At 46.9% G+C, this 18,268-nt stretch overlaps 1 protein-coding gene across 11 annotated transcripts in view; it reads right to left on the minus strand.

The window, feature by feature from the left end:
* Positions 1-18,268, minus strand: part of Pitpnm2 (phosphatidylinositol transfer protein membrane associated 2) — a 133,717-nt gene that overhangs the window by 100,459 nt on the left and 14,990 nt on the right. For all 11 annotated transcript variants that reach the window (XM_027413924.2, XM_027413925.2, XM_027413932.2 and 8 more), the window contains one exon: positions 50-150. The gene's annotated coding sequence lies outside the window, so the exon portion shown is untranslated. The remainder of the gene's footprint in view (positions 1-49; positions 151-18,268) is intronic.

Below are 18,268 nucleotides of genomic sequence, written 5' to 3' on the forward strand. Positions count from 1 at the left end.
AAAGGCTGGGCAGGAAGGCAGAGTCACTGCCTAGGTAGTTGGTCTTTACCTGTGGATCTCAGCGGCTCTGTTGATGTCTCCACCACAGAAGGAGGAATGATCAGTTTGTCCACAGAAGGGAATTGGGACCAGGACACATGTGCCAGCATCCTGCAGGGAGAGATCCAAAGAGAGAAGACATGAGTCACCTGAGCGCCTCATTACTCTATACCAATCAACAGGGAAATTGCCAGCCTCAGCCTGAGCAGTATCAGAGCCAAAGCCTTAGCGGAGCAAGAAGGCCAGAGGGGTGTGGATGACAGGGAGGTATCCATTTTGCAAATCCTGATAAATGCATTCAGGGAGGAAACACCTAACTCAAAAGAAGTTATGAATATACCTCCACATTGTCCAGTTAGGAAAACTACAAATCTGCCTTCTTATAAATGACCAGAACTCTTGGCTTCCAGCCTAAGGGTTTCACTCAGGACCCTGTTGGGATTGGAGGATGTCAAGCCATGGGGTGGGGTGGGGTGGGTACAGCTGGAAAACTAGGCAAAGCAGGAAGGAGTCGGGAGACACCTGGCTGAACATTTTGTTGGAAGATGCAGGCAGCCTCCAGCCTTGCCAGTAAGCCTCTAAGATCCTTTCTCTAGACACCGCAGGGATAGATGCCCACTTCTACTAAGTACCCAGAGGGCAAAGCTAAGCTCACAAAATAAGATAAAAAAAGAGAGAACTGGATTTTCAGGGAGTCCCAGGTCCAACTGGCCTTACAGAAAACAAATATCCACAAGTACCAATGAAGCCACTGCTCAGCCTAGGGCTGCCACAAGAACCTGAGACATGTCCATGTCCACATCACAGCTCAGCACTAGTCCTTATCTGTCAGACACATTTAGGAGTCCCACTACCCTGCACCTGTACTATGTCTAGGAATAGACAGCTATCTAAGAGGCCCTCCAATGACCTCCCCTGCAGTTCCCCAGCAAGTTAGACACTGGAGTATTTCAGGGACCAATAACCAAGTCCAGAAGAGTCCTATGTCAAAGGGTGATGTCAACCCCAGAACCAGTAAGACAGCGGTCCTGTCAGAGCAGTCTGGACAGTGGTAAGCATAAAACACCAAGGGCACTTAATGGAAGGGCAGGATGACAAAGTGATCAGCTGCCAGTGAGCAGCACAGCCAGCAGAGCCAGGGGAGAGAAAGAGGGACTAGTGATGCACATAGTGGGAGGTGTGGCTGCAGGGAACGTCGGCTCTCTTCACACACCACCCACACTGCCCATCCTACACCCTAGGGAACACCGTGGTGAGGGAGCAAGCAACTTCTGGGGACTGGCTCCTTGGCAGTCCTGCCTCTGACCCCTGTGTGAGCCAGCAGAGCATCCCAGGCTCCCCACAGCCCAGTGGGGGCAGCTGCCCGGACCTTGCAGTTCACTTTACATGCACTGGTGCTGCAGCTTCCCCAGCTCCACACAACCACAGCATCCTGATTCTTAGCTTTCACACCACATCTCTCAAGGGCTATGAGGTCATCATTTAGTGTCCCTACAATGGAGATAAGGGAAACTGTGAGGAGGGTTGAGGGTTTGCCATGGTAACACTTTGGTCAGTGGTGAGCCAGTTTTGTCAGGCAAGTCGCTCCATTCTACATGCCTAGCCTCCCCATGAGAGAAAAGGTCAGTGGTGACTCACACCCAGCAGAATCACTTCTGCAGAGACTAGGGGAAAGAAGCATTCTGGGACCAAAAAAGCAAAGAGGGGTGCTGTGGGAACTTCTGTCCCTGACCAAATCCACTGAAGATCTGAGATGCACGCAGTAACAGGTTAAATAGCAGGTCTCGTGACAGCCACTTGCAGATCAGAGCTAAGGATAGGTGCACAGAACCCTGTTAGAATGAAATAAAAATATAGCACTGGTCAACCCAAGTTCCCTTCAACGACCTGCAATATACACGGGGAGAAGTGAGGCATCTCCTTGCTGAAATCCGTTGCATGCCTCCTCCACATGTGGGTAATAGTGTGTGCTGCTATTCCTAGGAGTAGGAAGAAAACATTTTGCTACCTTAAGTGCTAAACTTGAATCTCTAGAATGCCCCTCAAAGATATGGAGAATTGCATGGGAGAAAAAAAATAAAACCAAACTAAACCTAAAGCTTGAGAGACAAGAACAGCAAGAGTGGGAACTTTCCTAAAAAGTTTTCAGATCCCCAATGCTGTTTCAGACAGTGGAAGTGAATTGGTAAGCGAATCTGTTTCTCTATATGGTTTCCATTAATAGAATATCAGTCTCTCCTCATCCCCACTAAATAAATGTCAGACAAACACTTAAAGCATACTGGGTTGGTGGGGCTCCAAGTAGCTCCCTTGCCCAGATGTCCGCATGCCTCAAGCTGGCCCCGGCTGGAAACAGCAACGGGTGGGTAGTGAGACTGGACCCAGCCCTGCTGTCTCCACCCTAGTTGACATGGAGATTGAGGCAGGTGGCACCAAAGCAAACTGTACATGAACTTGGAGTGCCATGAAAAAGCATTTTAAAAAAAATTTACATATACCCTACAATGCCACAAAGCAGTTATTATCATTAGTGCTTATTAGTCTACTTACAAGGTTGTGCAGACATCATGTTATTTTAGTCTGCAACATTTTTGTCACCCTTCAAAGAAACCCAGTACCCATGAGAGTCACTCCTCATTCTCTCATCCCTCCCAGCCCCTGGGGACCACTAATTTGCTTTCTGTCTATATAGATTTGCCTATTTTAGACATCTCGCATCAGTGGAGTCATATAGTATACAGCCCTTTCATGTCTGGCTTCTTTTCTTAGGGCTGTGTTTTCAGAAACCACAGCAAGTTGCAGTATGCAATTCCTTTTTTAATGTCTTAATTTTTAATGTAATTTTTTTTGCAGTACCGGTGACTGAACTCAAAGTCTCACAAATGCTAGGCAAGCTCTCTGCCTCTGAGCCATATTCCCAGCTTACTTGGTTCCTTCTTATAACTGAGCAACCGTCTGCTGAGAGGGAGAGAACACGTTTGCTTCTGTTCATCTGCCTTTTGACATCTGGACAGTGCTGGCAATTGTGAGAAGCTGCTGTGAATACTTGTGGACAAGTTTCTGTGTGGACATATTTTCAATCTTTCTTAATCTCTAAATAAAATATATAATTTAGTTTGCTTCTCTGTTGTTGCACTGGGTATTAAACCTAGGGCCTCATGCATGCTAGGCAAATGCTCACCACTAGGCTATATCTCCAGGCCAACATCAGTCACTTAATTTACACCAAGGAAAAAAAACACATCTGCATTTTGAAGACTATCAAAACTGGACACAGATTGGGTACTGAATGAGATGAGTTCCTCTCTTGGTCCTACAACCTGAACCTCTTTCCTCTACCCAAAATGTCTGGTAGGAACTGGGTGACCAAATCAGGCCAGGGATAGTAAGTACACAGGACTAAGTATAAGTCCCACGTGGGTACTCTACTCTGGGCTGCACTTAGCTTAGAAGAAGCAATGGAACCAAACTGCTCTCTGGGGGAGGACTGTAGACAGATGGGCTCTCAAGTCAGGCTCTGAGGCCCAGTTTGCTGCTAAGATGCTCTGGAACTTGGTTTTCTTATCTGAGAGAATGGACACTAATACAGACTTCACACATCTCCAAAAGTGAGTCTGTGAGAGAAATGAATTAGCATCTTCCTGGGACCATACCACTGCTACCTTCACTATTTTGTAGACACATGGGTGCACATCAGACCCTAAGGTGAGGGCCCACCACACAGCCAATTCTGGGCAGGGGGGCTCAGGCAGTCAGGGGTCTGAGCTCTATGCCCAGTTCCCCACATGCCATTCCAGCTCTACTTATTTTCCCCCACCCTTGAGATAGGGTCTGGCTGGCTTTGAACTCATTATGTAGATGAAGCTGGCCACTAACTCACAGGGATCATCCTGCTTCTACCTCCTGAGTGCTGGGATTAAAGGTGGGTGCCACCATGCCACAGCTCTCTTTTGAAAGCTAGTTCTCTGTGTTCTCCCACCTGAGACCAGGAAGAGCCTGCCTCTGGGACCCCATGTCTGGGCAGATTGGCTGAGCATCTCACTGCTTGCCTCTTGTAGCTTCATCTTCTGTATGTGCTCACACACCACACTTCTCAGTTGAGCTGCTCTTTCTCAGGCCCAGCATGCTGCATGCAGACAGTGGGGACTCTCAAGATTTTCAGAGTGGAGAACCCTCAAGCACAGACAGAAGCATGAGTGGAGCCATTGGGAAGTCATGAGGATCTCTTCTCCTCCCAACAGGCGGACAGTGAGTGCAGGGCTGAGGCATGATACCAGGAGCTGGGAAAGCAGAGCCAAGGAAAAGGAATCCAGCAATGTTTCCTTGAGAGTGCAAGAGTTCATAGGGGAAAAACCCGGTATACACACACACACACACACACACACACACACACACAGAGAGAGAGAGAGAGAGAGAGAGAGAGAGAGAGAGCAGAAAAAGAGAAATTCTTAGCCTGCAGCAGTTGGTAGCATTATGTAAAATCCCAAGCCTACAAAAATATCATTTGGATGATAAAAAGTTAAATTTAGCTAAGTACAGAGTGACTAATACTATGAGGGAGAGGCAGCACCCCCAGTTGCCTGGAGCTGATTCAGCTGGCTTTTAGAAACTTCTGACAAGTAACCAGGGCCTGGTGCAGCACAGAATAACAGATTATGTAATGAGAGGCACAGCCTTCAGCAACACAAAACATTGCCAGTGGGAGACTGTGGCCGTCTCCAAAAGGAACCACTTAGGGATGGCCTGGCATGATCCACCAGGACTCTGTGTCAGAGAGCCTACCTATGGGCATCTGTGTGCTCCAGAGGCAACAGCCAACAGTGTCAGCTCTTGAATAGGTCCACAAAACCTTCCCCAGAGTGGTTATGACAGATTGCAACTTTAATGGCCTTCAAGAAGTCAGGGCCTTGTGGTATCCCTTTCCTTTGAATGGCCCTTTGACCTGGTGTAACCAACAGAGTAGGTTGGAAGTGACTCTGAGTCAGGTTTGAACCTCCATCTTGGGAAACCTAGCTAAAAACTGAAGGCAGGTGTGCAAATAGGTGTGTGTCTACCTAGATTCATGGCAGGACTCTGTCCAACAGTCAGAGGGTGGGAGGAACCCCAGTATCCAAGGGGGGAAATCCAAATAGGCAAAATGTGGTCATTAATACAGTGCATATTCACTGTAAAGGAGGAGGGGAATTCAGATACAGTCTACAATCCTGAAAACATTCTGCCAAGTGAATTAAACCTGTCCCAAGAGAATACCTATCACCCATGTTAAGAGACAACTAGGGTGGCCAGACTGGTAGAGAGGGAAAGCAGAATGGGGTCCAGGAGCTAAAAGGGGAGAAATGGACAGATGTGATCAGTGAGTTTCCGTTTCACATGAGACTGTCCCATGGGTGAATGGGTGCCCAACAACAACGATATAATTTAATGCCACTCTTTTGCACACTTTAGAATAGCCTTCCTTCCTTCCCTCCCTCCCTCCCTCCCTCCCTCCCTCCCTCCCTCCCTCCCTCCCTCCTTCCTTCCTTCCTTTCTTTTCTGGTTTTTCAAGACAGGGTTTCTCTGTGTAACAGCCCTAGCTGTCCTGGAACTCACTCGCTCTGTAGACCAGACTGGCCACTCACCACCTGCCTCTGCCTCCCAAGTGCTGGCATTAAAGGCGTGCACCACCACTGCCTAGCACTGCACATTTTAGAGCAGTGAAATGTTCAATAGCATGTTTCATATATACTATCACAATGGAAAAATAAGAAAAGGAGGAAATAGACGCAACAGCCCAGAGTTTGTGCTTTGGGGAAAGCAGCAGCCACTTAGGAAACCAGCTCCCTGGTAGTCACTGAGCTGGGAGAAGCCTGGCCTAGACATAGGAATCGGACACATGCAGGGAGCCCCTGATGGTGCTGCCAAGCACTGACATGGCCTCTCTGTCACATGAGCTGGGCCCAAGTCAAGCTGTTACAGGTGACACCAGTGAGCAAAGGTGTTGCTATCACTAGGTCCTGCACAAACTGCCACTCAGAAAGAAATGCATGAGAGGCTAACACACAAGAGGCTAACACCAGAGTCTGGGGCCACTGTCAGGCAGCAATAGGCAACTGTGGTGTAGCTGAGGGATTTGCAGAGACTTCTGTTCCTAAAGGGAGACTAGAAGGGCCTTTCCTCCTCTTCCACACACGAGTCATTACGAGGAGCCAGTGCTTCAGTGAGGCTTGGGAAGAGAATGACTTTCCACTCTCGGTATCCCAGCGGGGTGGGTGCCGAGGTCCCATAGCTGCGCTGAAGCTAAGAACTTCTCTAATGACCGGTGGAGCAGCCAGGCCATCCGCTGACTAGTTCCAACTCATGTATTACACCGTCCAGAGTGAGGACTTGAACATAGTTGGAGAGTGACACTGGTGGGATTTATTATATAACAGGTAATCTTAGTGTGGGGTTGAGACCACAGTCCCAGCTGGAGAGTCTGCGTCAGTCAGCCCTACTGTTTGAGACTTGGCTTCCTCATCTTCTCAGTGTAAATGTGACCTAAATACTCTCTAAAAAGCATCCCCACTCAGCTCCAGCATCCCACAGTCCTGCAATTCCACAGAAGGGAGTGTGGATGCATGACCAAGCAGACTGCAGGTGAGGCCATGAGATTAGGGCATGCATGGTACGGCACATTCGCCCTTTCAGCCCCAACTAACCAGCCAGCTTACTGATAGACAGCTCCAGAGAACTCCAACAGAGCCCTAGGGGATGGCAGAACAATATGAAAGAACCACAGGTCCCTAATTCGCTGCATGGAAACCAGCATCCAATTTGATGATGAACAGGAATGATAATAAATCTGGGCATGGGGATAAATGCCCATAATGCTAGCTGAGAGAGTGAAGTTAAGAGGATGGTAAATTTGAGCCCAGTGTAAGCTACACAGTGAGCTACCCTCCCCCACATACGCATACACACACACACACACACACACACACACACACACACATACATACAAGCACACACACACACACACACACACAAACACACCAACACACATGAATACACACGAACACACACACACACACACACACACACACACACAAACATACACCCCTTTACTGTGAAAAGCAAATAAGACTAGAAGGTCTATTGTTGATCATATCTGTGTTGATAATCCACGAGATCTGACACAGAACAACTGGCAGGTGGTAATCATACTAGGAGCTTTATCCATGATATTCACTACATGAGATGAAAACAACCATCTATACCCAGATTCCTAGTGGCAGGCAATCTGTAATCAAGTGAATAAAAAAAAAAAAAAAAAAAAAAAAAAACTTAGCTATGTGCTTCTTAGTAAACAAAGCAAAGTGGGAAACAGCTGGGCCACAGAGTTCTTGCAAGCTGGAAGCAGTGGCCCCTGAGAAGGGAACCTTGTGTTGGTGAAGAGTTGAGGGGAGCGTGGTGCCTCTTAGGGCTTGAGTATTTGGGGAGGAATAGCCAGAGGCCATGCTTGCCTGAAGCCTCCAGGGTGTTAGAGGTGGCTTTGCAGGCCTGCCTGTGGCCTGACTGGCTATCAGGAGCTCCACACAATTACTCTTCATCCCTGCTAGTGTCAACACAGCAGCACTGTGGTAATGATGGGAAATATTTACATACCACACCACTGATGGGTTGTTTGGACCATCTGGCTACTGGAAATGTAAAGTATTGTCAAACACATGGCCCTTCCAAGAACACTCACTGTGCTGGAGGCCGGACCATAGAGACTGAAATGGCAGCCCACCTCTCTCTCTTCCATAGAGAACCAAAGAGGCCATCTCCTATTTATGTCTCTGTAGCTTATGCCCACAGGCAGCCTCGGTCACCTGTGGCTTGGGAGTAGGGCCCCAAGAAGGTGGTTGCCACCCCAGATGTAACTGAGCTCAGCATTCACAATCAAGTTCCAGTTAAGGGTCTCTTCAGTAGTCAAGTGTTCCAAACCAGGTTTCATGTGGCTAGTCAGCAGAATGACTGCAGGGGATGGCTGGGAAGTCTCAGAGCAAATCAATTCAGTTGTCTATCTGAAAGCTGTTTCTGTCGCTCTCCAGCATGGCTCAGGCTTTACAACTGCAGCTTGTGGAGGATGGTGGTGTTAGCCTTGCCCAGTAAGAATGTCCTTTCCTCTGTCCGAGTCTCTGCCTAGTTCTAACTCCATACTGGACCTTGATAGTTTTTTTTTTTTTTTTTTTTTTTTTTTTCTGGGTTGACGTCACGTATTTTTTCTTTTTAAGTTTAGAGTGTTGGGTGGGTTGTTTTATTATTATTTTCTTAATTTTAGTAAAGGCAAAAAAAGTTCTTTTCAGAGCCTGTTCTAAAGTAGCAATTTTCTTAATGAGGAGCACATGCTTGCCACCCACGTGAGGAGGCTGTATCAGTGCTGATCACATTGCCCCGAGAATGCAGCAAGTCATGTTACCTCCCTGACAGCTGGTGAGTCAAGGGGAGCTGCTTGTCCATGCCCCACGCGGCCAGCTGGGGTTTACTCAGTCACTGGCATGGGCTTCCCCAGGGTGTACTAGCAGGGAAGGCCTGGCCGTGCTTCTTCACATATGAGCCCAAAGCAAAACTTGTTCTACCTACAATCTCAAGTGACACCCCCCCCCCACGAAGCTAGAAGTGGTGATATCCTATTACAATCCTAGCACTTAGGAGGCTGAAACAGAACAGGGGTCAAGGCCAGCCAGGGCTGCACAATGAGTTCCCAGAGCCAGCCTAAGCTAAGCAGTGAGACACTATCTCAAACAGAACAAAAAAGCAAAAGAAAACTACAGTCTGAAGGGACAGGGAATGATCTCCAGGGCTGGGTCTGCTCTTCAGGGGTAGTCAGGAAACAGAGTCCTCAATTCAGTCTTGAAACACAGAAACTCCCACCAGGTTGTGAGTTTGAGACCAGCCTGGTCTACAAGAGCTAGTTCCAGGACAGCCTCCAAAGCCACAGAGAAACCCTATCTCGAAAAACCAAAAAAAAAAAAAAAAAAAAAAAAAAAAAAAACCATAAAATAAGCCCAGACATGGTGGTTCATGCTTGTATTCCCAGCACTCCAGAGACTGAGGCAAGAAGATCTCCAGTTAAAGCCAGTCTGAGACAGTGCGTTCCAGGCTAGCCTGGAATAGAGCAACACCCTGTCTCAAAAATGATGAAACAAACACTCCCAACAGAATGTTGTGAGACCCAGAAAATAAATGCACTGTAGTCTGACAGCTCTGACCCCGCTCCCTCCCAATAGGTTGTACAAGTTTGGATGGTACCAGCTTCCAGGTATCTGTTTTGGCTATAAAATGATCATATTGTTCTAACTACTTCCTGGGTACTGGGATGAGCAAACTCAGATCAGGAGTCTTTCTGTGTCCAAACACCCCAGGGAAAATCACTAGTCTTCCCTTTGCTTTTCTCTTTGCAGTGGGTGGGGTCCATAAACCTCCCCTGTAGACAGAGGACCACGACTGAAGTCAGAGCCCTTGCCATAGGTGTAGAGTCCCATTCATATTTGGGACAATTGCTGTCCATCCTGAATGAGTACACTGTAGCTGGCCATGGCACAGCACTGAGGCTCAATGGCGCTGTCCTCCTGCCTCCCTCCCCACCCCACCCCCGCCCCCCTCTGAGAACAAGTCCAGTGTGGGTAAAGGTTTTCACTGACAGAACACCTAGCACCTCAGCAGGGTTGGCAGCTGTGAGGGGCCAATATATCTCCAAGAAGCTTCTCCCTGCAGCTTGGAACCTTGAGCCCAGCAGAGGGGAGTACCCATGAGCAGCTGCTCTAAGCCATTGCTAGGTTCTAAACAGACACCTGCTCTGCCCAGCTGCATGTAGAAGAGCCAGGCAAATGCTTTTTTACAAATGTTATCCAAGCCCCTCAGAAAACAGGAAAATCATGGAGGACTATACCCAGGTCATTAGGAGTTTCACTTGTGTCAGGCTGGAGCCATAGCTGCAAACATAGTAGAATTAGGCAGCTTGTTTCCCTGGTAGGGCACAGGACCTCAAGCCAGCTGGCTCAATCACTCTAGCTCCCAAGCCAGACCCCAGGGAGTAAGTGAGTTCCAGGGCTGGCCAAGCTCTCACCAATCAAGATGGGCCAAGAACTACCAGCTAGTGGGCCATGCTAAGACAGCTCTCTGTGCCTCCTCTTTAGATTGGGCTTTTCTATTTCTTCCTGTCCTTTTGGTCATAAGAGGAAGGCACTAGTGAGATGTGGCTTTCATGTGTGCTTTACACAGATGGGACAGTCACTGCATTGACCATTTTCAAGCATACAGAGCAGTGGCAATAAATTTATTTTGTGCAGCCATTGCTGCCTCCACCTCCATCCAGTGTCTTCATCCTCTGAACTCTGTCCTTACTAAACACAAACTAACCATCCACCCCTAGCCCCAGCCCCTTACTTCTGTGAACAACTGTAGTACCTTACAATGTCCTTACTTGGAAAATTAGTTTTAATTTTACAGGCCTGTGCAACCCAAGCTTGTTGAAGGTCCTCCCAGGTACAAAACATGCTTTCCTGAAAGAAAACTTTTTATCAGGCCAGACCACTGGGGACCCAGAAAGTTCCAGTTGTTTCTTAGATACCCTGTGATGGAAAAACTGACAGGAGAGGCAAGGCCAAGGAAGCCCCTTCCTTGCCTCCTACTAGGAAGGAAGCTTCCAGGCTAGTCTGAAGACAAGGCTCCTGAGCACCAGGGACCTCTGTTGTGCACACAGGGGCCTAATGATCAGGGCAGTTCTTGACTGCTGGCTGCAGCCTGCCTTCTGAGGTGGACAAGCCTTTCAGCCCAGACTTGTTTCAGATTTTCATTTTAGTTAAAACCTCTTTCCTTGCCTGGGGTTTTGAGGTTAAAAACCAACCCCTCACATTCACATGCCATATGCTGTGATGCAATCCAGTCACAATGGTCCCAAGTAGAAGGAAAACACCCCACCACCTTGGCCATGCAGCCTCCATAACTGTGTTCCACAGCTGATAGGATATCTACATGAGAACCATGATAGCCAGCACCCTGATGTAGTACCCTGGCCTCCCATCTTCTAACACCACCCTGAACAGCTGTGATAGCCAGCATCCTGGTGTAGTACCCTGGCCTCCCATCTTCTAACAACACACTGTACTCCACCGACACTCATCCCGAGTAGGGCCCATCTGCAGAACACAAAGTTAATCATATGAGGGATCTGACAATGCTCAATGTACCAACAGGAAGGAGCTCCCTCGGCAACTTAAACTTCATGAGTTCAAAATGCAGTGCGTAACAGTAGGCAGCTATTTCTGTTCTTTAAAACAATATATATTGATATATGCAGAGAATGTCTTGGAGAGCACACACATATACATAATCACACATAAAAACACATACATACACACACAGTCAAACACAAACACAGATATACACATACAAACATGTATACATACACATATATGCATACACAATAAGTACAAACACACATACATACACATAAACACACAAACACATATAAAAATACAGACACATAAACACACCTATACACATAAACATACACAAACAAACATATATACAGACACACACACATACACACACTCACACTCACACACACACCACACAAACACACTGCCATCATTGTCCCTGGAGAGGAAAACTAAGACATTGAAAACAAGGATGGCAAGAAGAGAAGTCTGGTTTTGTACACAGACCCTTCTCAAGTTGCTATCAAATATAAAATGCATTGTTTATCCAAGGAATTTTAGAAAAAAACACATCAGGCCTTCCTGACTATGTTTTAGTGCCATAAATCACAGACATAATCAAATTTATCTTTAGTTATGTGCCATACGCAATTTTTTCAATGTTTTGCCATATGTTTTTCAAAAATGAATGAGTGAGCAAATGATTAATGAATAGTAAAGAAAAACATTGAAAAATCATGTTCTTTGGATACAAGAAAACTCTAAGTCTTGAGTGGTTACAAAACTGGGATGGATTCTGAGGCACAAATAAGATTCAGGATATTAAAGGTGACACATACCACTGATGGCGCAATTAATTGACCTTTACAGCATCAGATTTTTAATAATTATCTTAAAATGATGATATCTGACGCTTGTTTTGAAATAGCAGAACAAAAAGCACACACCTGTAATCCTAGTTGGGAGGTGGAGGGAGAAGAATCAAGAACTGAAGACCAGGCTAAGCTATCTAGCAAGTTTGGGGCCAGCCTGAGCTACATGAAACCCTATTTCAACCCCCAACCCCCATCTAGGGAGAAGGAAGGGAGGGAAGGTGAGGGAATGGGAATGGGGTAGGAACAAAATGCAAAGAAAATAATGAGTGGTTCAAATAACTTTAAAATACAATTTTAGAACAATTATGAACTAATTCTGCAAACCTCATTCAATGATCCAAAGGACTAAGAAAACAGAACTAACAAAACCACCAAACTCTTCCATGAGCTGACTCAATTCTGAACTCTCCCAGGATTACTGAATGCCTAGTTGGAGAACTCCCGTATATTCACCTCCAACTCTGTCATACTCACAGGCTGGCCAAGCAGGATGGCAGCAGCCCCTACTAGGCTGACTAGCCAGTCACCATATGGATTGGAGAAAAGCTATGGTGCAGGATCTTAGTCCTATGGTGTGGTGATATATTCGTGTTACACTATGGCAACCAAACTAGCCCCCTTAGGGTGGCAAGAAGCCTCCTTTCATGAAATAAGGTAAAGGTGAGAAATCACAAAACCAAAGAACCAGGGGAAGGCAAGGCCATTGAGAAAGTAAGTATGGGGTTCCAATGGCATCAGCCTGAAAGCCCTAGAGGACACACAGTCATCACTCATCCGTGGTCTCAGAGAAGAGCCTAGTCTGTGATGAGGCTATTATCTATCATCCCATAGCTTCCTTCAGTCATGTGATCCAGTCATCAACTGAACTGAAAGATAAGGAAAATGCTTAAGAAATGTGATGGGCTGCCTTGCCAGGTGCTCTCCTGTAGATGATGCAGGGGCAGGAGCTGAGCTCTGCTTTCTGGCAGGAGGTAGTACCTCTCCTGCATACACGGTACAACTTTCCAGTCTACACAGCGGCATTGGGATGTCAAGGAGGGGACCTCATAGCCAATGGGACATCCTGAGACCTACTCTGGGATAGAGCATGGTTTGTCTTTCCCAGAATTGCAGTCATCATTCAGGACTGAGATAATGGACATCTGGCTTCTGTGATGATGACTTAATGGTGCCCAAATATGTTCTGGAACATCCTGGGAGACTCATCAGAACAACTCCATTGGGAGATCTGGAGCACTCTGCAATATACCCTGCACATTACTGACCCTCTGTCTCCTGAGATGCTGGGTCCCAGGGAGGCAGCTGCCCGAACTGCCTGAGTGTCACATTTATTAACTGAAAAATGTGGACCCCATCTTCTAACACCCAAGCAAACAGGTGTCAGAGGTCTCTTCCCCACCAAGGTCACCAACCAGTTTCCACTGACACAATGGAAGGTGATGGCAGTTGTTTACTTATCTTCTAACTGGCCACCATATTGTCTGGTTACTATATCGATGATCATTTTCCAGCTTGTCTACTTTACAAACCTAAGACAAGTGTATCCACTCAAAACATTAATTTTTAATTAATTTTTAAAACCGCCTTTCTAAGACTTATGTATACTTTTCTGTTCCAGACCATTGTATTGTAGACCAGTGACTTACAGAGAGAAGTGTTTGCCTTGACATTTCATGTCTCTAGCTGCACTTGGTTCTGGGACCCCACCTGTCTTGCTGTAATGCCCAAGAGCAGTGGGCTCCTCAGGCCTGATTTGGAATCTGAACTTGAACTTTTGGCTAGTTCATAAGGGGCAGTGAGTGCTGGTGGGTGATAATTATCACACAGAAGGCTTTACCTGTCCCTCAGTTTCTGTCTTTCAGAATAAAACCAATAAACTTCATCAAATGCCTTGCTATCACTTACCAAAATCATCTTTGTGGTTCTGGTACACATACCCCTTTTTTTCCCATTTGGTAGGTCACCTAGTATTTAATCATCTTTTATTTTTATGATGTTGGAACAAGTCCTAGGCTGGGCATTCTACTTGGGAAACATGGAGAAGAGAGATGCAAAGAAAAGAAGAGTTCCTGCCTGTGTTAGAGAGCAAGAGGAAAAAAGGGCAGGGAAACCACAGCAGGCACACAAACATGCACATGCCTGCACACCATGGGGACAGCCAGCTAGCCCTTGTGAGTCAATGCACCATACACAGGGCACAGTAAGGACCCTCACACATATCAAGCTAGTCACAGAGGGTTTCCTGCAGGAGGTGGCACAGAGAATTGTGCAAAGAGGCAAGAAAGACAGTCTCTGGACTGGAGTCCAGTCTCATAAGCTCCAAGGCATACTTCTTGTCTACAATTTTCTCAGCTGGAAAACTGGAACTAATTACAAACTGAAGGAGACAGTGGGCAGCAACCAATCAGACTCCATTTGTAGGCTGATACTGAAATTCCAAGAGGGAGCTGATCTGCCCAAAGTCACAAAGCCATTCCGATCTCCCTCTTGGCTCCAAGGGGAAGGGGAGAGAAACTAGCAAGACTCTGAGGTCATGAGCTAAAAGGAAAAGAACACCCCATAAGTCATGATTCCCTGAAATAACAATCAGGGCTCCCAGCTAGAAAAGAGACTGAGTCTGAAAGTGGTCATTACGCTAGGCTCAGAGCAGTGGAGGAGGGAAAGAAGGGGGGAGCCTGGACCACCCCACCTTACACCTAGGTCAAGAGAGACATCCTGCATACGAACACACAGATAGCTGTGCAAGGGTATCTGCTCACGCTCATTTGGTCATCCTTTAACAACTACAGAGTTGAATAGTGTCGCCCCAAGTTCATGTTCTCAGAAACACTGCTTTGGACACAGGGTCTTTGAAGACATAACTAGCTAAGGTGAGGTCACAGTGAAGTAGGGTGGGTCCTAACCAAGTGTGACCGGATTTAGTTCCTATGAAAAAACAGTGAGGGGGCTTGCTTGGTCTCATTCTAGTTGTAGAACACATGCCTAGCATGCATGAGCTCCTAGGTTCATCCCCCAGTACTGCCAACAAATAAAACCAGCTTTTGAGCTGGCAAGATGGTCACCAGGTAAAGGGACTTGCACCAAAATTGATGACCTGGGCTTGGTCCCCAGGATGAGAAGAATCAACTCCCATAAGTTGTCATCTGACCTCCACATGCGTGTTGTGGAATGCACATGCATATGTACACATTCATACACAATAAATAAAGTTTAAAATGATGAAAGAAGAATGACACAAAGGGAGCAATCCATGTGATGACAAGACACAGTGTGGCCACGAGTCTGCAGGTGCCAGCCATTAGCAGAGGTAGGAAGAGGCCTGGGGCAGATTCTTCCTGAAGCTTCAAGAAGGGCACAGTTCATCCAGCATTTGGAGTTCTGACTGTGTGGAATGAATTCTGGGTGCTGGAAGTCACCCAGTTCTTAGTACTTAGTTATGATGCTCTGAGATACTAACAAAAAGACACAAGAGAGATTAGCCTCTATAGTTTGCCCTTTAAGGGCTCTAAGATACAGAGAGAGTCTGGTTCCATGTGGTGACCCTTCCCCTGCCATGATCAATGATCCTCTTCCTGATGCCAGTCTTGTCTTTTCTGTACTTGAGGTTCTGGTTAGAAAAGAAGACTCAGTCGACTGCGATCACTCACAGAAAGATTGGTGGCCTGGCTAGGCCCAGCTGGTTACTTGCACACTTGCTTCTTTAAGCCTTAGGCCCAGCCAGAAGCAGGAGTGAACACAGAGGTTCTGAGGGAGCACAGGACCCATTCAAGCCCTACCAGTAGGTCTGCAGAAAGATTCCCCAGTAGGTCTGTAGCAAGATTCTCCAGTGGTCTGCAGCAAGGTCTCCCAGGAGGTCTGTAGCAAGGTACCCAGGAGGTCTGCAGTAAGATTCCCAAGTAGGTCTGCAACAAGGTCCCCCAGAAGGTCTGCAGCAAGATTCCCCAAGCTGTCTACATCACCAACATCCAATGTCCCAGCCAGCATCCTGTGCCCCCAGCAGTGCTATCTCCCACCCACTCTGCAGCTGGGGACCGAGGTAGGGACTGTGGGCAGCTGGCATCTGCTCTTTGAAAAGGTATTTATCTTTCCACTTGCAGAGAGCAAACGAAAGCCATAAAAGGACATGCCCAATGTCAGGTGCAGAAGTGCTCCACAGAGACAGATGTTGTTCACACGTGCGTGAGGCTGTTAACTGCCAGGACTGCCCTTGCGGAAGATCCTGGGGCCCTGTTGTGTAGGAGGTCTCAGGCAGGCCACAGATGTGAACACTGTCCCCATGCCTCCATAAACATGGCGAGGCATCGAGCCCCATGAGCACCACAGGTTCTAAGAAAAGAATATCTGTGCCAAACCCACAAGCTTGAGATTTCTATTTTCTTTCTTTCTTTCTTTCTTTCTTTCTTTCTTTCTCTTTCTCCATCAGCCTTTAGTACAAGCACAAGGTTGTGCAGCCACTGCTGCTATTCTAGAACATTTCATCATCCCACTGAACAACAGTTCTCAGCTTCCCTCCACACCGACCCCTGCTAACTACCATTCTCTTTTCCATCTCTAGTCTGGGGGCTGACAGTTGAGTTGCGTCACATGACCTCATGTGGCTGTCTTCTTTCATTCAGCAGAGACTTTCAAAGCTCAGTCCCTGTGTGGTGTGTTAACGCTTCATTCCTTTTTATGGCTAAAGGCCCTGCTATATGCACAGACCGTGTCTGTTTATCTGTGTCTGTTTATCTGGTGCTGGAAGTTCGAGCTGTTCTCCCTTTTGGCAAAGACCTGCAGTCCTGCTGTGAACACAGGAGGAAAAACTGCTGGCTGCAGCCTCTGCTTTCACATCTCTTAGGTCAGGAACAGCCGATCCCGTGGACCCACTGGTCATGTGGTAACTGCAGATAACTATCTGAGGGGCTGCTGGACTGCTCTCCACAGCTGCCGCAGCATTTTACATCCCACCACCTCCTCCACATCCTCTCTGACACTCATTTTACTTTATTTTTAACAGCTTAAGGTCATAGACAAGCCCAAGACTCTGAACAGATACAACCCACAGGATATGGTTCCACGGCCCACAGTGGCCAGGTATCCACTTTAGACTGGTAAGTACTCAGCACAGGACAATGTTGGTGTATTCAGGAGGATTCATTTCAGGTTCCTGTGTTAGGGCTCACTGACCCTCAGTTATTCCCACTGTGGGAAAGGAGCTCATATGGCAAGTGTCACATCCCCCTGGAGCAGGGCTGTGACTGACTCTAGAGTCTTAACATAAAATCTATAGGATGGGATTGTTTCCTCCTTCCTTGCCTTATCTTTTACAATAAAGTGTGAAAAGGGCTAGAATATTTTCTCTTCAACCTTCTCTGCCTTCAAATGAGATGACAAAAAGAAAAGAAAAACAAGGAATGGGATAATCTAGATGTTCTCCTGAGGACAATCTTAGCAACACACGCACATACCACATGCATACACATACACTAACACATACTCACATACACATACCACACACACACAGACACACACACATGCTCATACACACATACACTCCCACATGCTCACATACATACCACATACACATATGCTTACACACACATATATATACACACATACACACACATCCATGAACAGCCCATATGACACTCACCCCTCATCACAAATTCAGTTTGCCCAATCACATTATTAGATCCAAGCAGGATCCTTACTGTGAAGACATGAAGGTCTAAAGAGGTAAAGCAACACCCAAATTCATACAGCACCCCTCAAATGGTGTCCCCACTCTCTTAGACAAGAACCAGTCTAGCCAATACAAGAGATAGCCATGGGCACTGTCTACACACAGGGCCACAGAGCAGAGATATCCCTGCTGCCATTACTCTATAACTCTGCCCCTGTCTCTGTGGTGTATTAAGTGCTTTATCTTTCTCTTTCCCTCTCTTCCAGAGAGGGAGAGAGAGAGGGAGAAAGAGGGAGGGGGGAGAGGGAGATAGATAGATAGATAGATAGATAGATAGATAGATAGATAGATAGATAGAGAGTTCATGCTGACCAGGGTCCTGACTGAGAAGTCTCAGGAAGGAAGCAGGACCCCCCCCCTTCCTCACTGCTAGTGGAGGCATGCATCCTTATGGGCCACTAGCTGGCATCTCCATAGTGACAGAGTGACACAGGCAATGGGGCTAAAAATAGAACCTCTACCTGATG

This window comes from Cricetulus griseus, chromosome 4, assembly GCF_003668045.3.
Source record: "Cricetulus griseus strain 17A/GY chromosome 4, alternate assembly CriGri-PICRH-1.0, whole genome shotgun sequence".
Taxonomy (NCBI): domain Eukaryota; kingdom Metazoa; phylum Chordata; class Mammalia; order Rodentia; family Cricetidae; genus Cricetulus; species Cricetulus griseus.